This window comes from Ochotona princeps, chromosome 20 (genome assembly GCF_030435755.1).
Source record: "Ochotona princeps isolate mOchPri1 chromosome 20, mOchPri1.hap1, whole genome shotgun sequence".
NCBI lineage: Eukaryota > Metazoa > Chordata > Mammalia > Lagomorpha > Ochotonidae > Ochotona > Ochotona princeps.
In genome coordinates, this window is record NC_080851.1 from 27,826,827 (window position 1) to 27,849,816 (window position 22,990).

Here is a 22,990-nt window from a genome sequence, read left to right on the forward strand (position 1 = left end):
AAAGCCAGTCAGTAGGAAGGGAATGGCCCCGCTCAGTGGCCTTCTACCTTTCCCTGGCCTCTGCTGCAGCAGAAGGTACAAGTTTTATTCCATTTTGACCAAAAAGTGACACTGACTTTTCAAAGCAGACTTTGCAGTGGAAGGAAAACGAAACGAGCAGCGGATGGCGGTGCAGACCCCAGCAAGGACCCTAGTCCCGCAGGCAGGCAGGGCGAGGAGCTGTCCCTCAGGCCTCCAGCCAAGCCGCCTGCAGCAGGCCAAGTGCTGTTCGTCCTCCCCTGGCCTCCGAGCACATCTCAGGGGGTTCCTGAAAGGATTCACGGCTGGGAAAAGCAGCTAACTTGGAAACGGTAAAGCTGCTGCCGCTGGAACTGACAGCCAGAACTGGCAAGAAGCAGGGAGAAGCAGGACCATTGCTCTGAACGGAAACTCCTCCCGCGCCGCAGACATGCTTAATTTTCTCGTTACTTACGAAAGCTTGGTCCTCAGGTCTGCACGGTGATACCCAAAGTTAAGTCCAGGAACTCGCCACTCCACGACCCCCACTACTGCCTCAGGGGATGGGGCCTCATACCCTGAGCCGCCCCTACAGCCTCCTGACACCGCTGCTGGTTCCACAGACGTGAATTTGATCATCCTTGGTCAGGCATAGCAGAGCATTCAGAGCTCAGAGGGTCAATGGTCCATTCATCTCTCCGTTCAGATCCCAACTGAGGCACTCAAGGCGTGTGACAAGCCACTTAACATGAGCCTCAGCTCTTGCACGGGAAGAAAAAGAGAACTTACTTAGAGGGCTGATGTATAGTCAGACTTAATAATACACTTACAGGACTTAGCAAGGACTCAGTTAAAACTAAACTGTGACCAGGGTGGATGCTATGGCCCGACAGCTGACACCCCTGGTGACACCTGCCGTCCCATGTCCAAGCACCAGTCCCAGCCCCAGCTCCTTCACTTTGGGTCCAGCTTCCTGCTAACACACGCTAAGAAATAGTAGACAACGGCTCAAGCACAAGGGCCCCTGCCATCCAGATGGGAGATACCAACAGACCACCTGTCTCCTGATTTCCACCTGGCTCAGCCCTGCCTGATGCAGGCATTAGGACAGTGAATCAGGAGATGCAAAATCTGTTTCTCTATTTGGCCCTGCCTTTCAATTAGATGAAAATAAAATAAACAAACACTAAAGAAATAAAACAGGCTAAGACTGGCCACTGGCTAAATTCATCAAAACAGAAGAACAAAGCAAGCTGGAAGTGACCACGCTACCCCAATACAAAGGTGGGGTGGATAACTGTGGGTGCAAGAATCATCAAACAGTAAGCTCAAGGGAGCAAACCTCCTCCAGGTCTGGGGCCACTTGGGGTTCCTGGGCCCAATCTGAGTTTTCCAGATACCTGTAGATTCAATGAATAAAGGCCTGGCGCAATGGCCTAGTGGCTAAATCCTCGCCTTGCACCTGCCGGGATCCCATACAGGTGCCAGTTCACATCCCAGCTGCTTCACTTCCCATCCAGGCTTCCTGCCTGTGGCCTGGGAAAGCAGTAGAGCAGGGCCCAAAGCCTAGGGACCCTGTATCTATGTGGGAGAACCAGAAGAAGCTCCTAGCTCCTAGCTTCAAAAATTGGAGCTCAGCTCCGAACACTGCAGCCACTTGGGGAGTGAATCAGTAGATGCAAGATCAAGATCTTTATCTCTCCTTCTCTCTGTAAATCTGCCTTTCTGATTATATATATATATATATATATATATATATATATATTTTAAAAGATTAAAAAAGGAAATGAATGAATGATTAAACAAACAGAGAAAAACTGTTTCAGGAAATCACGCAGCAACTTAGGGCGCAGTCAGAACAATGTGTGTGGGCGGGCCTCAGCACGTGGGCGCCACCATGACAGCTGATCATCTTGAAGGCTGGGAAGACACTGAGCCCAAGGTCTCCCTGGGGCCCAAAGCCCAACAAGGGGCACACAGCAGCATCTTCACAGTCAAGGATGGCAACCCGAGGCCTTCTGGCCTCATGTCACCCCTGGTCTGGCTCAGTGACACTGCGGCTCTCGACCACTTGCCTGCTTTTCACTTCTGCATCCGTGTCTCTGAGACAGAAACTAATTTCCATATCGCCACTGTGGGCAACAGAAAAACGAACACATGAAAAGCTCCTAGAAGAAAGCTGGGTCAAAATGAACATGCTATGTACTACTTCCTGCTGTTGATGATTGATGCTGGGCTAAAAAAAAGAAATCAAAAGGGAAGAAAGATCTAAATACACCACCTGAAACCTTGGAGTGACCACAGGCAACGGGGGAGATGCTTCAGGCTGCTGGGACAGGCCAGGGCGTCTTAGATCAGACCCCCAGAGCACTGGAGGAAGAGCCAAAAATAGATCAATAGGATTTCACCGAGTGCCGGGCAAAGGGAGCAACAGGGTCAAGAGACAACTCACACAACAGGGTAAAACACTTGCAAGCCTGGCCTTTGCCACGGGAATTAACAAATCTAACAGGGGTGCAGCACATACACAATGCAACAGCATTTTTCAAAGAATCTACACAATCCAATTTCAAAAAGGGCAGTATATCTAAATAGACATTTTCTAAAGGGAGACATATACAAGTGACCAGTGAGTACGGGAGGAAAATGCTCATCACTTATCTCACAGAAATGCCAGTCAAAGCCATAATGAGCATTACCTCCTTCAAACTGACCATTATTGAAGGCAAAAGGTGACAAGTGCCGGCCAGGAAGTGGGTACAGAAAAGGGAACCCTTGCTCTGTGGGTTGGGAGTGTGAGTAAAGTTATTGTGGAAGATAACAAGGAAGTTGCTCAAAAAAGAGAAATAGACTTGCCACCCAGTCCAACAGTCCCATCCCTGGGCATCCGCCCAAGGCGAGGAAGAGATGGCCACACTCCCATGTGGACGGCAGTCCTGCTCCCAGAAGCCAACAACTGCTCACAACCTACATGTCTTCCTTCAAGGAATGGATAAAGACAAAGCAGCACATATGCACGGTGGGACACTACTGGGCCATAAAAACAGACAAAAATCTTGTCCTTTGTGACAACATGGAGGAACAGGAGGGCCCTGTGTTACATGAAATAATCCCACCAGAGAGACCAACCCCACGTGATCACTCTCACAGGCAATGCGGAAAGTGCTGGTCTCATGCAGGCCGAAACCCAGAGGCCAGCGAGGTCTATGGCTGAGGCTGAGGCTGAGAGAAAGAGTGGGTGCGGTCCTGCAGCAAAGCAGGGACCCCAGGGTGGCTGTGTACTGGGGTCTCCCTGCTGGGAAACATGCGGCCTGCAGGGTGGTGTCTGTGCACCCCTCAGAAATGAGCCCAGTGACTATGGGCCACAGCCGATGCAGAGGTCAAGATCAAGGACTTTCTGTGCCCCTGCCCCCTTCCTGCAGGCCAACGCTTGGGGAGCAAGGACAAGGAGATGACACCCTTGACCCACTGTGCCCAGCCCTGACCCTGGGATTCCCCACAGTGCCAGGTTGTTCTCAGATAATCTGAAATGATGGAATTCTGAGCCACCCTTCTTCCCTTTTAAAAAGGAAAGTATATCACTTCTTGGCCTTCTGGCTAAGATCAAGTGTGAAAAAGGAAAGTATAGCAACAGACAATGAGAAAAGAGACTTTCCATTGAACGTTTCACTTACCCCTCAAGAGCCCGGTCTGAGCCAGCAGAAAGCCAAGAGCCAGCAGCCAGGACCTCCGTCTTGGCTTCCATCCATCCCCTACTGCCTCTAAGCTCATCAGACATTGGAATGACAGTAGAGCAGCGGGGACTAGAACCAGGCACTCTAAGCAGAAGCTTGGCCTCTTGCTCGACACCTGCCCAGAATTTGCTTCTTAAGCTAGACTAAGAATGTGAAACTATCGTGTGCTATGGAAAACTGGTCTTCCACTGTCTTCTTGTTTTAGGGATAACGTTAGGCAGGTGGGTTGCAATGGCATATTCTTTTTTTTTTTTTAAGTTTTATTTATTTTATTACAAAGTCAGATACACAGAGGAGGAGAGACAGAGGGGAAGATCTTCCATCCAATGATTCGCTCCCCAACTGAGCCGCAACGGGCTGGTGCGCACCGATTCGAAGCTGGGAACCAGGAACCTCTTCCAGGTCTCCCACGCGGGTGCAGGGTCCCAAACCTTTGGGCCGTCCTCGACTGCTTTCCCAGGCCACAAGCAGGGAGCTGGATGGGAAGTGGAGCAGCCCAGGTTAGAACCGGCGCCCATATGGGATCCCGGGGCTTTCAAGGTGAGGACTTTAGCCGCTAGGACACGCCGCCAGGGCCCGCAATGGCATATTCTAAACCCAATACCCAAACCTCAAATTCAGAAGCTTCAACTCTATTTTTATAAAATAATAACTCCTCTCAAGATGTTCTTCCAAAGGGAAAAACAAATTCACTCGTTATTGCATTTGTATTACAAATACAATAAATAAATAAATACAGACTGTATTTGTCTTGTCTTTCAGTTTAAGAACCCAATGGGGGAAAAAAGTTATAAGGACATGATGGGACAAATGGGGGTATTTTCATGCAGACCTATTAAACAGCATATAAAGTTCAGTATCTTGGATGTGATGGCAGATAATGGTTTTCCAGCAACAGGTTTCGGTTCCTGGATTTGCCTCCTGTAAACAGACACTCCCTTGGACAGGCCCAGGGGTCTGCGGCTGCATCTCTGCTCCTCGGTATTCCGTTTTGTTAGAATCGTTTTTCAAACCCATCTCCGTTTGTATGTTTTCTTCCTTGAGTCCTTCTTCTGCCAAGAGTTCCTGCTTCCCTTCCCTGCCTCCAGTATCTTTTTTTTTTTTTTTAAATACGGTAAGCAGAGTCACATGCCATTCAACAGGCTCATTCCTTGACCTCAGTTCCGAAAGCGAAAGCAACCAGGGGTAAAGGAGCTTTATAGATTCCAAAGCCATCCAATCTCAGCCCTTCTTCACCACTCAGCGCCAAGAGGAACAGCCCAGGGGGTCCCTGAGCAGTCTATTTTAAGGCTGGCGACCCCACACCACAGGAAAATACAGAACGAGAAACAGCAACAAAGCCTGTAAGAACACAGATCACACTTTAGAAGCACAGCCAGGGACACGCGGAGTCCATCCAACACGACCAGCAAGCAGCAATGCTTGGCCAAAGACAACCCCATCTACTACCTGCCAGAATTCAGGTCCTTCGTGGCTCCGGGGTGAAGAACCTCCTCTGTCTGATCATCGGCAGCATTTCATAACTTTTTCACATTTTTTTTTTCCAGGCACAAGTGCCTGGTGCCCTTAACGGGAAGGAAGGGGTGGAGACTAGCGGGTGGGGGAGGAGCACTGGGGTAAGCATTTCCTAAAGCTTCAAACTCATCCCACACCTGTGCCATTTAACTCTTTGTACACCAGCACAAACCCTAAAGAACCTGCTCAGAGACCAAGATACCAAGATCCACGCTCAGCGCTGCCAAGGGCAGTAAGGCAGGCACCCTGGGCAGCAACCGCGTGCTCGTGGGATCCAGGTGGCGCCGCTACCTGCGAGATGAAGTTGTAAGAGCAATGAGAAATCTCAAAGGGCAGACCTTCCCCGCAGTGCCTGAGAGGCAGCTCCAGCTGCCCTGGGGGCTGGGCCTGGTGATTTGTTGGGGGGTGATTCACCTGCCTTGGGCAGTAGGCAGGGAGTACAGCAGGGGGCTGAGGTGTTATCCGCTTGGCAGTGGGCACTGGGGGAGCAGAACTGAGTCAGGTCTCAGAAGTCAAGCTCCTCCACACCTGATGAGCATACTTATTCCACTCCCTGCCATCGGGTCCCCACTCAGGCTCCCAGCACGTGGGGTCTACCCTCTTCAGCCCAGCCACCAAGGCCACCATCCTCTGATGATCTACTTCCCCCTCCAGACTCCCATCGCTCAGAGCCCCTCCTCTGCCTCTCCACAGAGGCCCTGCTGCCTCTTTCTGCCTCCCTCAGCTGTCCACTCAGGCAGAACCCACACAGAAAACATTCACACAGCCCCCAGCACCACCTGCACCTGAGCCAAGCACTACATCCCAGGACAGCCCACAGTGACCCCATGCAGAGGCCATAGGACAGCCCTCCCTCTCCACTCTGCACTGTGGATGCTGCGCCTCTGGGAGCAGGTGCAGCCTTGGTTCCTTGCAGCAGCCCCATGGGTGGGCTCTCCTGGGCTCCTACACGTGGTTTCTGTGCAGAGCTGCGAAGAACACAGGACACACTCTGCACACAGGATTTCTGGGTGTGGCAGGAACCCATGTGTTAACCTCACAGACCCTGGCCAGGCGCCCTCTGTGGGGAACTGGCCCACACTGGTGGGAGGCTGCCCTCCCACAGCCTCCCTGCCTCAGGCTGCAACATCCTGCTGAGACAGGTGTGAGGAGGTCTGTCTCCATGGGTGCTAACTGTACTGGCTCACTTGCGCATGTGCTCAAGCACTGCTCATGTGTTTATAGGTCACAGACTTCTTTCTTGGGGGTTGTTGGCTCATGATCTTTGGGCTATGTCCCCAGAATTCTTGCTCTTTTCCTGACTTCTGGTTCTTCTTGTATTAGGGAAATGAGCCTAGCATCTATAACCATAAATACATAAATCTGGTTTGCAAGCTCTCTTGTGTGCATGGCGGTGGGGCTGTGTGGATATTATTTTTATTGATTTCTTGAGGGGCTCTCGAGTCTGCAGCACACTCAGAGTCATACCAATAATCTTCCGACTCGTCCAGATTGGAGTCCTGACAGCTGCAGACAGGGAGAAGCTTTGCTCTGTGGTCAGGAGCTGCGTCCTGGCTGCAACGTGCAAAACCTGGGTCTCACACTTTGAAAGCCCTTTGCTCGTGTTCCCATAGCACTCGGTGAAGCTGGCATGGCAAGCCTGCCTTTATCAGAGAGGTGAAGCTGCTGCCCCAAGCCCTACCACAGGGTACAGGGCACACTGGGGCTTGTGGAGGCCGGAAGCTGCTGTTTCGTTTCCCTACTCTGCCTTCCTCTAGGTTCGTCAAAGGACAACATCCATGTGCAAGAAAACAAAGGACAGCTCAGGGGTCATTTCCAGCCAACCTCAGAGAATCAGTGACTCTGTTTCCCAGGTGAACTCAGTATTTCTGCAGCAGACTACACAATGATCCAATTAAGCTGTGACTCATCCTCCGATCTCAGAGCCAATGCGCTCGGCAGCTGACAGGAGGCCATGTCCCCAGAGTGTGGCTTAAGCACACTGCACATTTTGATTGAGAAATAAGAGGGGCACACAGTCCCAGATCCCTATGACTGTCACGTCCTCCTGACCTGGAGCAGGTAGGGAAGGCGAGGAACAGTGGGTTACACACACGTGACACCCGCGCCGCACGGCAGTCTCTCCACCTGCCCCACGGTGCACAGATCATGGGCAAGCCATCACTGTTCCAGGACTATGCTTAAGTCACCACTCAGGACACCCACATTGCCTATCACAGTGCCTGCTTCTGGTCCTGGCCCCACCACCTACGCTTTCTGGAAGGTAGCAGGTGACCCTTGGCATTTACACAGGAGCCCCAGATGCAGCTGCCGGCTCCTTCCTCAGCCTGGCCCAGCCCTGACCACGATGGGCCTTTGGAGGCTGGACCAACAGATGGACAATTTCTCTACACCTATTTGTCTGCCGGCCTTTCAAGTAAAAATGAATAAAAATTGAAAATAAATACAACCACTGGTTCAGGGGACAAGGGTTGCATCCAGACAAGCCCTGCAGGTCTCCAGCCATCCCCTCTGCCTAACTCCTCCACACAGCTCAGCGAGTCCATGGCAGCAGCCAAGTCAGATCCTCAACGTCCTACACCAGGTGTCGAGCACTCCCTGTTCCCTCGGACACTGGCCCTGCCCACCTGTCCCACCCCAGCTCACCAAGACGGCTTCCTCCCAGCCCTCAGATCCTTGTCTGAAATCCTCCTCCTCCTCCAAGAGGCTTTCCCCCAAAAGCAGTTTCCCTCTTTGAATGTCTCTCTAGACTTTATGGCCATAGCATTTCACCTTGGAGACTATTTGCTTCTTTACTGTCTGTCTGCACCAAAGTCCCCTGATGACAGGGACTGTGTCCAGATTCCCTAGGCTTAGTCACCCTAGGCCCTTTAACACAATCATCAGTGTCCAAGAGCTGTTTGGTAGATGAGGTTGAACTGAGAGCCTTTCAGCAAAATTTTCTCCTTTTCTGCATCATCATCATCATCAAGTTCCTAGGCAGCCCAACGAGCTGGGATGGGGACGCGGGAGGTGGGGGGCAGGCCTTGGAACAGGACGCCCCTGCCAGCCCACCTCCCGCACCCTAACCCTGCACCTGGCAAGAACTTGTCAGCCAGAGCAGAAGTGGTTTTTTTTAAAACTTAGTGTCTTCATGTCCTGTTTTTCTCTTTAAAGGTTGAGTCAAAAGTCAGTTACAGAAAGGGATGAAATGCAGAGAGAGAGAGAGAGAAAGGCAGCTCTGTGGGCTGGTTCACTCCCCAAGGTGGCTACAAGGGCTGAGACTGGATAGGCTGAAACCAGGAGATTCTTCTCTCTCTGGGTAGCAGGGAGCTGGATCACAGTGGAGCAGCTAGGACACGATTCAGGGCCCCAAAGGAACGCTGGCATCTTAGGCGGTAGCTTTGCCGGCCACCCCACGTCCATTCTTTCTCTTGTATTTTCTATCTTCACTCCTGACGTACCCCTGCACCATGCAGAATGACACCGGGGACACCAATAAAACTCCCAAACATCCCTGACCACGGACTGCATGCCACACACTGTGTGAAGTGTGGGACACGAATTATCCCCTCCCTTCACCGCAGAAAGCTCCAGGAGCCCCACAGGAGAGGTGACAGGGCCCGAGGTCCTGCAGCTGGTGGCAAAACAGCCAGACCTGGTCCAGGTGAACGGACTCAAAGCAACATTCGCTCCGACTCCATAGCTACCTGACACCTGACAAGGGATCCCGACGACCTCCTGAGAACACAGCAGCGAGTGAAAAACACCAAACCATGGACAAAGTTAGGAACAGCTTAGATGCTCAGAGACAGGGGTGAGAGCCACGTTCTGCCTGCACTGGGAAGACTCAGCAAGCAGACATCTGAAGACAACAGCCTCACCTTGGCCAAGGAGGTGCCACTACGTAGGGCATGCACGTGACCAACCTGTTTAAGGATCATTTCCTTGCGAGCCACTAGGATACCAAAAGGAACCTAGCAAGTCAGTGTATCATGGACTCACCTTGAATCTAACCTGTGATGCCTCTAGGTTTGGTCCTGGTGAGGGGTCTATTCTCACTGGCTAAGGAACTCCATGAGTTCCAAAAGCTAAGGAGCTACAGACAGGAAATGGCTTGCGAGTATGTCAAAGCTCACGTCCTCTTGGATACCTGGAAGCCCCTCCAGATCACTCCCAGTACTGAGTACAACACACACCATTAGCGTAGGACTCTGCGCATGGCCAAGTTCTGCTTCTTGGAACCCACGGGATTTTTTTTTTCTCCCTGAATAGTTTTAAACCATGATTAGGTGAATCCACAGGAGCAGAAACCACATACTATGGCACTGAGTCAGAGGACAGGATGTGGGGTGAAGTGACAGAAGTCCCAGGTTGGGACTTCTAGACATGAGGTGGGCAGGGCGTGGCACAGCCTGGAATAAATAAGAAACTGGATCATGAGGATTTGTGGGGTGGAGAGAGACATCAATAAAACATTCTGGATGATACTGCAGTGATGGGCATGTGTCACTAGACATTTGTCAAAATAGGGGCTGGCGTAGGGGCTGTTGGTTAAGCCTCCTATCTTTCCTAGGCCACAAGCAAGGAGCTGGATGAGAAGTGGAGCAGCCGGGTTTAGAACCGGCGCCCATATGGGATCCCGGCGTGTTCAGGGCAAGGACTTTAGCCGGTTGGCCACACCACCGGGCACACTAGTCTGTTTCTGATCTAGCTTCCTGCAAACACACCTGGGAAGGCAGAGGAAGGGAGCCCAAGAATCTGGGCTCCTGTGGGAGGCCAGGGTGGAGTTCCTGGTTCCTGGCTTTGAACTGGTCTGGACTTGGCTGTTGCAACTAACTGGGGAGTGAACTAGCAGATGCAAGATCTTTCCTTCTCTCTGTGTCACAATAAATCAATCTTAAATAAATAAATAAATAAACAACAGCAGGATTGGAGCCTAAAGTTCTGCCCAGACTTGGGGTGAGGAGGAGGCACCAGTGCAGGTTCGGGGCTATAACAAAAGCAGCACCACCACGCTGAAGGAGACCCGGGCAGCAGGCAGCGGCTCTGTGTGCAGTGGGGCACCGGGAATGGATGACCTCCAGACAACCTTCTCGGTCAGTTTTGCTGTGACCTACCTCTCTGCTCTTAAGAGGGGAAAAAAAAAAAAAAAAACCAGGAAGAACTTGGCCCCAGAGTTCAGTGCAAAAAGGGAGCCCAGGATGACTCAAAAGAGCAGGTGACAGAAGGCTGAAGTCACCAGCAGGAGGCTGCAAAGGAGGCCTGAGTGCAGGGGGCAGGCAGATACCAGGGGAGTGCAGCTGGGAGCGAGCTGGGACAAGATACGCACACACAGATGGGCTGGGACCACTACACACACACACACACAGAGATGGCTGATACCACCAGGACACGCACTCACAGAAACGGGCTGGGACCACCAGGGCACGCATACACGGACAGACTGGGACCACTCCTGGACGTCCAAGCCTGGCCAGGTTCCTCAGCCCAAGGTGACACACACATACAGTTCTTTGAGAAGTGGAGGAAATGCCCTAGCAATTCTTAAAACTTGCCTTGCGGAAGTACCAAGTGTAATCCCTGAGCCTTAGACATGAGTCAGCCTGCAGGCTCTATTGGCAAAGTTCTCAAAACAGCAAACAGTTTCTCCAAGATTTCCTCACCTTCGGGGAAATGAGCCAAATACAGAAAACACCTGTATCTGGCCCGCAGTCACCAGGAACCATCCTGTGGATTTCCCAGCCAGGAAACTTCTCTGGACTTCTGATGGCCTCAGGACAGGCTTCCTGGCTCAGGCTCCCGGTTATCCATACTGAGACCTGGAGCCCAAAGCTGGGATCACATGCCTCCAAAGCAGAGGTGACCTGCAGGTGTGGCGGGGACAGCCCAGGTACCCCAGCACCTCTCAAGCCCACACAACAGAAAGAAAAAGAGGAACTAACTATACTGCAACACACTTCTGTACCACGACTCACGCTTCTGTGGGTGTTTGCATTAGTGACTCCAGACAATACTGGCTCCTATAGGCACAGCCCTTCACCCTTGACGGACGGGGCTATGTAAGCCCAAGGGGAACTAAGATGTCCCCACAGCTACAGGTGGGAAAGCCACGACACCGACGAGATGGGGGATAGAAGCCCAGGAGGCACACAGAAGCCAGGAACGCTGCGCAAGGGATGAGGCCAAGGTGAATGGGAGGGGATACAGTGGGTGAGTCAGCCCTCCCAGGAGCCCCAATAACACCCAGCTTCCCCCTACAGCAATACAGTGTGTCTGCTCTGTTTAACACCACACAGGGGTGCACTGGGCTCACTTCACAATCCACACATGGCACCTAGAGCCTCTGGCACAAGTCGGAGACCAGGAGAGACACAACCAAGCCCAGTGACAACTCTGCTGGCCTCACCCCGCAATATCACCACCCCCTTGAGGCCCCACCCCCCATCCCGCAAGCAGTCTAGCCAGTGTGCTCTGATCCCACTCCAACCCTCTGTCCCAGGCAGTTGAGACACCAGGTAGGACTTGACGAGGAAGACGACAGTCAGGTCCCAGCTTTCTTTCAGGAAATGATCCCTCTGGGGTAACCTGGATGGAGGTGGGCAGAGGGGAATGATAAAGAACAGACGCTGCCGTGAAAGTATGTGATGGCAGCCTGGGTCTGGGGGCCGAGAGAGAACATGGCAGAAGTGATGGAGACACTGAGATGGCTCTGAGCTGCGTGAGGACAAGGTTTCCAGGTGGATTCACTGACAGCCTGGGCATTTATTCAGATAGGGAAGTGGTTGCTGGGACAGCGGGGCACAGGGGAAAAGTGATCAGGAGTGAAAAGCTCTCGCTCCCAAGCTGCCTTTGCAAGACTGTCTCCTGTGCAGGGAATTCTCCCCGAGTCTGCATTCATTGTCTACACAGGCACCCTACGATGCTGCGGGAGGGAAGAGCAAGCACCAGGGTGTCAACTGGATTCATTTGGGGCAGGTTCATCACTGCCTCTGCACCACACAAGAGCAAGAGACCGATGCCCAGGCCGCATCTGGGACCTGCAGAATTACAAATCCTGCTGGAAGAATCTAGGGAGGGGTGTGCATGTGCGTACATGCACAAATGTTCAAAAGCCCCAGATTTGCGGAGAGACAGTGCAGTCAAGCCAAAGGACCCAGGACAGGGCCTGGGGAGCTACTGACAGCAGGGTTCAGGGCCAAGTTGGAGGACCAGGTCTGGGATGGAGAACACGTGGCCAGAGAAGAGAAGCATCACCTCAGGGACAGGGATTTAATAACAGTCCAGGAAGAGGCCCTCAGAGACGGCAACCAAATGCAACCAAATGCAAAAGAGTAGGCAACACCTCCGCCTGCCACATCTACTCCGTGTGAGTGACAGTTCAGATCCCGGCAGCTCCACTTCCCACGCACCTCCTTGTTGAGGTACCTGGGAAAGCAGCTGAGAATGGCTCAGGTGCCTGGGCCCCTGCACTCACGCAGGAGACCAGGAGAAAGATCTAGGCTTGTCTGGCCCAGTTGTGGCCGTGAACCAGTAAATAGAAGATTCTCTGTCTCTTCTTCTTTCTCTCTCTGTCTTCAAATAAAGTTTTTAGAAAATCCTGTGCCTGTTGGGACAGATCCATTGCCCCAAGTCCAGAAAGAACACCCTATGGGGCCTAGGGGATGGGCGTCAAGGGCCAGAAACCCCGGAGGCCAAGAGAGAAGGGGCATTTGGGTTCCAACTGGCCAGTCCCTGCCAGCTGCCTCTGACCACCTTCAACCCCTTACACAGAGCCCCACATAGCCGAAGGCACTTCAGAGGGTCCCTTTTCCTGATAACCCAGACACAGCCAAAGCACAAAGGGTTCAACTGGCAAGGACACTGCCAACTGTGAAGTGCATCCCCCACCAGGCCTTTGCAGAGCCTGCGGGTGACCCACACCCCGCACACACAGCTGAGGCTATATCCATCTGCTGAGAAGAGAAATCCAGGGGTTCTTTCTGACCTCCCTTCCTTTGGGGTACCCTCTTCTCTTTCCTCATGGGCATCTGAGGAGTGAACCAGCACTGCCCCTCTGCCTTTCAACCTTGTCTTCAAAAGGTGGGACTCAGCTGAAAAAAAGTCTCCTGGCCAACTAGGCCTCCTTGCTTGGAGCACCGGCTTTGACTGGGAGATGGCCTCACACCTCAGGAGACATGAGTTACACAGAACCTCAGACTTCAAATCTCTCTCCGCCAAAACATACCAACACCACCATTCTACCAAGAGGTTCTATTTAGAGCTGCCTGGGCCTCCGACCAAGGTATGTTCTCGAACTTCCCTCATCTCCCAGACGGTTTTGGTTTTGCTGGTGGAGTCTTGCAAAGCTGAATCATGGAGAGGTGACTGAGCTACCGAGACAGCAGGCGCCCGGACAGGCACTGCCAGCAGGTTCTGCTGGGCTCACGTGGGCAGCAGCAGCCTGAAGGGAGAATGGAGTCTTTGCCATTCCCTCCTGTTCTAACCTGACATGGCTCGTTCCTCAGGGCAGCATCAGGTGAAATGGAAAACAAGACCGGATGTGAGGAGACTGGTGTGAGTGCCCTCTGCGGTGTTCCCATTCTCTTCCAGGTGGGTGTCTTAGCTGCAGGGCTGTGAAGCGAGGTTACGGGGGTAGGGGGGTCCTGGCACACACTGCATCCTAAAGAATTACTGGCTGCTGTAGTTAGTCAGCATGAATGCACTGGGCTGAATTTAACAAAAGTCAGAAGCACCTTAGTGCTCCCAGACATAAATTGATGATGTAACAGGATCTGCACCCCAAGTCTGTTTGGGGGCATCACGACACGGCCACACAAAGCCCCTCCCAAAGCCTGGACCCCGAGAGCCCTCCATCAACGTCCGCTGTTGGAGTTAGCAATTCTGGGGGTCATAGAGGGCTGTCATTTTTTAAGATTTCTTGAGAGGGTTTCTGCTTGTAGGCTTACTCCCAAAATGCCTGCTATGTCCCAGGACAGATTTCAAGAACAGAACCCTCCCCAGGTGACAGAAAGCCACTCACTTGAGCCACCCCTGCTGCCTTTCAGAGTCTGTATGAGAAGCAAGGGAACAGGGACCAAATGCAGATGCCCCAATATGCAGCTGCCAAGTCAAATGCCCACCTCATCCCCGCTTTATTTCTGAATAAAACAACACTCACCTGAAAGACAGTTATCTGCCAACCACACCTGGGTCAACTTCAACTCAGAGGGTATGAAACCACCACCAGTTCTCACCTGGCCGTATACCAGCACACCCTCCTGTTTCAACAGCCCATGGGCAGCCTAAGAGCTAATCCATACCTATCGCATGACCAAGAGAACAGTGCTGCGGGCTAACACTCCTGCATTCTCCACGGAGTCCACCATGGCCTCAGCTAGAACTCTTCCTGGATCACGTTCAGAAACCAAAGCTTGGTTGGCCCTGCGTGCAGCCAGTTCTCTGCCTGTCACCAGCCCCTGACACCAGAGGTTCTCCAGAAGTTTCCACGTCCCTACCCCATGGATGAAGCAGCAAAGTAAATCCCTGAAATGAGAGTAGCACAACAGCAGGGCTGGGAAGACGTCAGCCAGGGGGCCCGGGGGCCAGGGCAGGCTCAGTGCCATGCCACACGTGGCCCTAGATGCCTGCAGCTGATGGATAAATGTCCAAGAGTAAAGGTTGACACTAGGAATCCAGCTGAGCAGGGGCGCAGAGGGAGGTGGGGACTCTGGGGGAGAGGCTGCTCTGGGGGAGGACACACCCACTCCCTCCTGCCCTGGGAAGCCTGAGCAAGCCCCATGGCCCACACCCAGTCTACCCCAGGCAGTTGGGAGAAGGAACTGGCCTGTCTGCTGCTGCTTGGGGCAGTGGGCTTAGCGCTCATCTGGAGATTTGAGGGCCTCCCTGTCTATATGGGGTGCCTGTTAACTGCATCACATGACAGCCCCAGCAGCCAATGTCAAGCCCACTCTTTAGAAAAATAAACCTCCTCCACCAGCCCCAAGCTTCACCTGAGGAGCCCAGGCCCAGGCTGTCCCCTTCCCAAGCACAGCCCACTGCTCTGAGAGGAAGGGAAGGAGGCCTTTGAACCCAGCCCCGGGCCTCCAGCTCTGCCGGGTTGGCGGGGTAGGGGGTGGGGATGAGTCAGACACCCAGGCCTCTTTCTGCTCCCATCTGAGCAGACACCTCCCTCCCCAGGCCTCAGTTACCCACTTTGCAACACGGAAGGACTAACGGAGGCCGCGTGCTGCTCCAGGCGTCTCATATTTCCTACGTGCACCTGCGTCTCTGGAACAGGTGAATCACGTGGTGTGACCACCCCTCGGTGACCCCCCGCCACTCTGGCAAAGTCTGAAGCTGCCACTGGTCACCCTCCACCCCACCCCGGGATGGCTTCTAAGGCCGCACCTCTCCATCCCGCAGCTGGAAAAGATACTGATGCCATCCTCCAACCCCATCCTCCCCACTCCCTACTTTAAATCCCCACACCACACTTCCCTGAATTCCCAACACCGCTTGCCGCTGCACCGGGTGGGGGGGTTGGGAAGCCAGGACTTTTTCTGGAACTCAGGTTTCCCCCACCCCACCTCCTGTCCCACCCTCTTCCGGGGCGCCGTTCCAAGCAAACCCTGGATTCACACAACCCAGCCCCCACCCCAGACAACCGGTTCCGTCTTTCTTGGGGCCCCTCACCTCAGTGGTGAGGGGAGAGGCAGCGCCTCAGCTCCAAGTCGGGACCCCCAGGGGCTGTCACCTGCTCGCAGCGACCCCGTGTGCTGTCCTCACCGTGACTGTGTCACTTACCGACGGAGCTGGAGCAGCAAAGGCCTGGAGCAGGTGACGCGCACGGAATTTGCTGACTCAAAGGCGCGACGGCGGCGGCGAGCGCCCAGCAACGCAAGCGAGCGCAGCCCCGCACGCCCCGCGCACGTAACGACCCCGCGCGTGCCGCCGCCCGCGGCCCCGGGTACCGCCTCTCCCGCCGCGCGCGCCCCTGACCGTTACGCGGAGCCCGCGTCCTTCTTCCCCAACAGTCGGGTTGGGATGCTGAAACGAAAGTCCTGAGCCGGAACCCTGGTGGTCGCAGGGAGAGGTGAGTCAGCCAGGTGCTCCCTGGCGGGAACTGCGGGTACAGGGTTCTGCTTGTGGCCTGGGAAGGCCAACTTTTCTGTTTGGGGTTTCTGAGAAATTAATATTGGGAGAGAAAGCTAAGGGAACCTGAGGAGGCCTGAAACACCAAAGTGTTTCTGCTTGGGCCCCTTGGGCGAATCTGCCCCCTAGACATGAGGAGAGGGAAGGACACAGTGGCCGGCACAGCCTCTTCCTTGTTTTCCCAGGCGTCGCAGCTGGGAAGCCCCACGTCCATGGGGGACTTCTGGCTTAGGGTGTCCCCGGATAAGGACTCCCCAGAGGTGCTAGGAGGAACGCTTACTAACCTCAGGGACAGTTAGACGACACCAGGAGCTCCCTGAAAACGCGACCGCGTGAGGAGCAGTTTGCCTGGGCTTCTCCAGCAGAGGGTGTGTGGGGGAAAGGTGACCAAGGCCAGCCAGGGAGCCCCACCCCCATCCCTGCTCACACCGGGAGCGACATACCTGTTAAAAGTTCAGAAAATGGCGGCCCTCTCCTCCCTTGGGTGGAGAACTACAGGTTAGGAGGAAAGCTCTGCCAACTGGTCTCTTGTGGCTTCAATGGCTCCATGTTTGCAGTGTCCGAGCTGCGGTAGGATCAGTGTGACCCATTAAGCTCTCCTGTGAAAAGCCAGCTTGGGGTGGTTAACTTCCCTGTCCCCTGACCCTGTCCCCTCACCTTTGCCCCTTGGCTACCAAATGCCCCCTGAGTTTCAGTCCCACTTCTTGAGGGGTAAGACAGGAAGTCATGCTTCTGAAACTGCTTCCTGCTGAACCAGGGACAAGATAAAGACAGGACTCAGTCCACAGAAGTAGCTATAGCCTCCTGGCCAGGCATTTGGAGGCAGCCTGCCTCGCACGCGTTCAGAGTGGGGTCCTTCAGAGGAGTGGCTTGGCCAGAGGGTTCAGTTGAGACGAGGTGCTCTGTGTTCTCTGTGAGTGGTCAGCAGAGGCAGACAGGGTTCAGCGGCTCCCGAAGAATCGGCAGAGAGCAGGCACCCCCTGCCCTAATAGCGTGTTTTCTTGTACCCAGTTTCCACATGTTGCCAGGTGAAGGGACCTGCCTGACCTGGAAGGAAACACAAACGGGCAGACATGAGGCAGAGGCACCAGGGAAGACCTTAAAGCAGTTTTTGCAGCTGTATTGGCAGAGGTTGGCTGAGGTTATAGGGAGGGTCTTGCTGCATCGTTCATTTGCCGGGGTAATTCTATCCGCCATCGTTGGACCTAAAACCTGCTCATTATCACTTTGTCCAGTCACAAGCAAACCAAATCCTAGCAGCATTTCTCTTGGCCGACTTGATTTAAGAGAGACAGAAATCACCCATCTGCTTGGCTCACTCCCGAAATGCCCACGGCTGGAACTGCGCCAGGCCAAAGCCCACAGGTGGGGCACTTGTGCATATCTGACACATGGGTGGCAGGGACCCAGGGCTGTGAGCCCTCCTGTGCTGTCTCCCCAGTGTAGGTGGGCAGGAAGGAGAAGAGCTAGGACTGACACAAAGGCACCCCCATGTGGGCTGTGGGTGTCCGCCGCAGCCTCAGAACTCCTTTTCCAAATCCCACTCTTCCTGAAGGCTTTTACCAGCTTAGGATGTCAACTTCCTCCAGGAACTTCGTCAGCCACCTGCTTGTTGGCGTAAAGATACAGAAGCATCTGATTTAGTGGCCAGTGTGCGGGTGCCTCGTCCAGTGGTGGAGATGCTGGACCTATCCTCAATTGCAACATTGCACATGCTTTCAACTAAGGTAGGTGAAGTGACCCAGGACAGACAGGTGGAACCTCCGCTCTGACCCCCTTGGGTAGCCCCCTGGATGAGTTGCGAGGATTGAGAGGGCATTTTGCCCTGGGCTGGAGAGGTTTGGGGTGAGAGTTAGGATTCTGGAGGGAAGTTGGTGGGAAGCTGAGGCAAGGTGGGTGGGGCATTGACAAGGGTCTTCGTTTGTCTCTAACAGATTCAGGGACAAGTCCGGCCTCCCCTTTTGGAGAAGCACAAAGATCATAGGGGTTTCCAGTAGAGCTCGTCCTGGGCATGCATTGGCTGCCAACGCCGCAATCCCTTCCTTATGCAGGAGTGGGAAAAGTGTCCCACCCCCAGCACTGAGCTTATGTCAGCTTCCTCCCCAAGAGCCTGTCACTTACCTGAGGTCCCACAGGGGCCTGCTGTGTTGGTAACAGCAGAGGTGGGGCCCACGGGGCCCCACATGGGCCGTTGCCCATCTGGGACAATGGAGCTGTGAAGCCACAGCTGAAGCCAAGCCAGAGCTGAGGAACCAGGGCCCTGACTTCCGAGAAATAGCCATGCTAGAGTTGCATTTGCCCTCTTGCAGATCAAGCACATGGTTGAGGAGATCTTGGGAACCTCAGTGCCCCAAGTGACCTGGGGGGCTATGAAAGGACAGGATGTGCTCCGGAGCCCTGGGACCAGTGTAACCACAGCTGCCAACAGTAAAGTTGCATGGACAGAAGATACAGCACTGGTCCCATGCCCATACCAAACTCCTGCAGTGCACCCTGCACCACCCCAGTGCCAGACCTGCCTTCACCTTCTGGTGATTATTTCTCCATATACTGTCCCATTTCTCCCGTCTCTGCCTTGTTTTCCATGTTCATTAATAAAATGTAGTTTTTTCACCTGGCAAGAAGTGTACAGTTCAGCAAACTGAGAGACTCCCAGGCCGTGACTTTACCGCCCTAATGTGCACTAGGGGCCCCGAATCCAAGGGCCTGGGTCATCACCACTGTGCCCTCCCTAGGGGCAGAAACACAGCTGTCTGTCTCCTCTCTGGGAGCAGTGGCTGCTGCAAAGGCCAAGGAAGACAACAAACAGGGAGACGCTGCCACAGGCTGGGCACAGACGCCTGGTGGTCAGGACCAGGGGCTCAGGTCAGACAACAACAGCCTCAGTGTCATCCTCTGTGAAATGGGACTGCAGCCCTGGCCACAAGCACCATAGGGATAGAGAATGTGATACTCTGCACCTCCCTGCACACACTGGGAGGCCCCGGCTCCCAGGTTGGGGGTGCCCAGGGATGGGGGAGCTTTCTTCCACTGAGAACACAGCTTTCTGGGTGCGGGGACCATGGCACCAAAGCCATCACCAACGGGATACTGGCAGAAGCCCAATCGTGCAGGCAGATGTCCAAGGCATAGGAGAGGAAGTGGGCCGGGTCTGTGACCTCCATGGGACCCTGTGCTGCCAAACGTCCAGATGGACCCTGGGTGACCCCATGACCATGACTGCTCCCTTTGCTGAGCCCCTGGGAGCTGGGGGTGCCTGGCTAGACCTGGGGCACCACAGCTCAGCCTTAAAGAGGCCACTGTTGTCAGCCCCGGCTCACACATGAGGGAAGCACCTGCCCAGAACACAGCTGTGCCACAAGCTGTGACCTCCCCTCTGCACACTGAGCCCAGCCTGTGCAGAAGCCTCTGTGACCCCGTGGGCAGACACGGAGACCACAGGGTGCCGTGGCAGGGAGGGAGCAGTCAAGAAGGGTTTCAGAGTCTCCAAGAGTGCACAGCCCTGGGAGATTCTAGAGGGGCTCCTGGGCTGTGGAGGGAACGAGGTGGCAGGGAGCATCGCTGGAAGCCTCCAGGGCTGTGCTCCCAGGAATGGCCTGAACTAGACCCAGTGATAGCACCAACTCCATAAGAGTCCCCTCTGAGAAAGGCCTTGAGTCACCAGCAGTCCACCCCAACCCTGGCCACCTGCCAGCCCACAGCCCCAGGCTCTGTGCATGAATGGCATGCATATGGCTGGGGGTTGTCTGGTCAGAGTCCTGAGCAGCGCCCATTGGCTGCTTTGGTAGAGAAGAGCTCCAGGTCACTGTGCCCCCAGCACTGGGCCTGGCAGCAAGTGCCACGTGGACGGACACCCAGAGTGAAGGGGACACCAGATGTCCACATCACAAGGTTGTAAGTTCACGGTCATGTTGAGTCACAGGTCCTGGGGGTCTGACAGTTGCAGCCCACCTGTGGAAGCCCCAGGAAGCCAAGCTGAGGCTTATCTTAACCGTGACTGTGGACAGAGCCTGACTGCCCACTGAAACTGTGTGTGGGGTTCAAGAGACAGGCGGACTGCCTGGCACAGGGCTGAGTGGGCAGAGGCCAGAGAAATGGCAGCCCCAGGTTTTTGTGGAAAGGCGTGAACATGAACAGCTGAGGTGCTGGGCCCTGGCAGGCTTGTGTCCTGGCGTGTATCCCTGCACCTGACACGGATGGGTGATGTTTGCCCTGCACTGATTTGGTGTCCGAGGCGAGAGGTCTTGTTCCCTCATGTATATTAGTCCAGGAGCCCTAGGACTCTCCTGAAAAGGATGCTGGCTCACCCAGGAACCAGGGCAACAACCTGATCTCAGCCTCATTTCCATCCTCAGACACCAGAAGGACTACAGCACCACAGTTCCTTCCAAAGAAAGGAAGGGTATAGCTGGACTTCCAGGAGCAGTATCGAAGTCCAGGATATGGGAGGATTCGCCGTAAATGGGACAGAGTAGACTGTGGCAAGAACAAGGTTCCAGTCCTGAACTGCACTGGAGAGCCACATGAGCAGCTAAAGAGTTGGGGACCCTGTAGACCCTGTAGACCCATGGAATCTCCCTGAATTCTCCTGGCCATGTAGTACCCCAGGTGCCTAATGCCGCCACTGCACGCTGGACAACTGAGGCTGAGAAATGTAGCTCAATGTGTTAGTCACTAGGATACATCCACATGCAGGGGAGGACAACTGTGACACACTGTTACATGGCCCTTGCATCCCAGGCCAGAGAAAAGTGTGACTTGCACCTCTGGGAGGTTCCTGAGTCCTGGAGAGCCAAGACCCAGAGTAAGGAAGCCGGGAGCATTGAGACTGTCTCCCTGACCGTGTTCAGCTTCTGCGTGCTCCATGGGGACAGCTGAGGTGCAAACCTCTCGCTCTCAGCTGAGCACTCCTCCCTTAGCCCCTCGCTGTGTGTGCTGTTCTCCCATTGTCCCTTCCTTACATCGGCCACCACCTGAAGCCACAACTGGAACCTCCATGGGATTCGGCCCACTGACACACAAGGACCATGGACAATGGGAGGCTCCTGGAGCACACCAAGCATGCATGGCTAGAGTCCTGTCCCTTAGTCACCTTGGTAGGTCACCCCATTCCCTCAAGGACTGAATGCCATGGCCAAGGTCATGCGGTGCTCACATCAGTGATGCACACAGAAAACGTCCATCCCTAGAAGTCCAGGGAGCAGTGAGCAAGGGCAGGGGCCACACAGCTGGGGACACTGCAGGCCACTCACTGACCTCTGTTCCTCAGAGGGCAAGGCCCTGTTCCCAGCTCCCCTGGGAGGCCCAGTGTGGCTCAGCAGCCCCTCCCTCTGGTCACATGCCGCATCTGCAGAGCCCTCAGGGTCCCCCAGGGCTTCTTTTGGAGTGCTGATGGATGAAGACTCAGGGTGTCCAGTAACTGACAGTTCCACAAGATAGCAGTCCCAGATGTGCCCTGGGGCTGTGAACCTGGACAGCAGTGGCTTAGCTCTGGTCTTTAGGTGGAACCAGTTCCAGAAGCCTGTGGGTACAGCTGACCTCAGGATATTGCAAATGGGGTGAAGAGAACATACACAGCAGAAGGGCTCCCACCCGGGGAGGGCTGAGGGCTGTTGCTCATCAATTTCCACATCTGGACAAGGAAAGGCACCTGCCCGCCTCTCCTAGGAAGAGATGCCCAGGGCCCAGAAGGGAGACACAGCTGTCCTGAGAGGGTCAATGACCTGTGCAGGGTCAGAGTTGACAAGGAGGAGGGTGCAGGTCTGCTTCCAGCTGTGCCTTCTCCTGGCTGTGAAATGGCTTCCCGCAGGCTTGTCCCCTGGAGCAGGTGTTGGTAGTGTTGGAGCAACTGTGGACAGGGGGGCACAGCGTGGGAGTGGAGAGGCAGCCAGCCACAGCCCAAAACGTCTTCAGGGAAGCTCTGCTAGAGGGGCTCAGCTCAGGGGCTTCAGGAAGTGACCTCACTTCCTGGATGGGACCTCACAGAACTGGGTGCCCAGCAACCAGCACCCACATTCCAGAGCTCACTCTGAGCCAGCACAGCAGTCAGTTTCGACACTCAGGAAGATGATGCCATGTTGTTTCCCCCAATGTCGAGGCCCAGGACCCAGGAAGCCCCACTCTGGGCGCCTGGCACGGTGCTACAGGCGCTGGGCCAGCTCACACCTCAGACACACCTGCTGCCACCTGCAGAAAAAGGCAAGGGCCACCCTGATGTTCAGGGCAGATGTCTGTGGGCAAGGTCATCCCTGAGGCCCCACCTGGGGAGCCCATAGCCCCCTGGGGGTGTGGACAGGAAGGGGACACTTTACCCTGAGAGGGGGAGGAGGCTGGGATAGCAGTCCATGGGAATCTGAGGCCCTGAGCTGGTGTGGGTGTGGGGTGTGGAGTGTGGATGGAGGGAGCCCTAGGATGGCAGGCAGCTCCCCTGACATGGCCAAGGTCCCTGCTTGTCTCTCCCAGCGTCAGGACGCATCAGCCCCACGCCTGGTGCCACACAGCAACCTGGGGTCTGCCGTGATCCTGGACATGCACAGGCCACCTACGCCGGATTACCTGTGTGTGGTGGAGCAGTGGACAGAGATGGCCATGGCTCAGAAACCTCCGTCAGCGTCCTGCCCTGGAGCCCTGGA

At 54.6% G+C, this 22,990-nt stretch overlaps 1 protein-coding gene and 1 long non-coding RNA gene across 3 annotated transcripts in view; both read right to left on the minus strand.

The window, feature by feature from the left end:
• Nucleotides 1–16,109, minus strand: part of SNX10 (sorting nexin 10) — a 53,678-nt gene extending 37,569 nt beyond the window's left edge. The window contains exon 1 of one of the 2 annotated variants that reach the window (XM_012926135.2): nt 16,011–16,109. The gene's annotated coding sequence lies outside the window, so the exon portion shown is untranslated. Of the gene's footprint in view, nt 1–5,180; nt 5,329–16,010 lie in introns of those variants that run through there. The other variant, XM_012926136.2, reaches the window with a different exon arrangement.
• Nucleotides 16,110–18,888: 2,779 nt separating this feature from the next.
• LOC131482754 (uncharacterized) lies at nt 18,889–20,896 on the minus strand. The gene is made up of 3 exons (XR_009247268.1): nt 20,848–20,896; nt 19,439–20,510; nt 18,889–18,972 (listed from the first exon to the last, which is right to left on the minus strand). It is a non-coding gene; the product is annotated as an uncharacterized LOC131482754 (long non-coding RNA).
• Nucleotides 20,897–22,990: the final 2,094 nt, after the last annotated feature.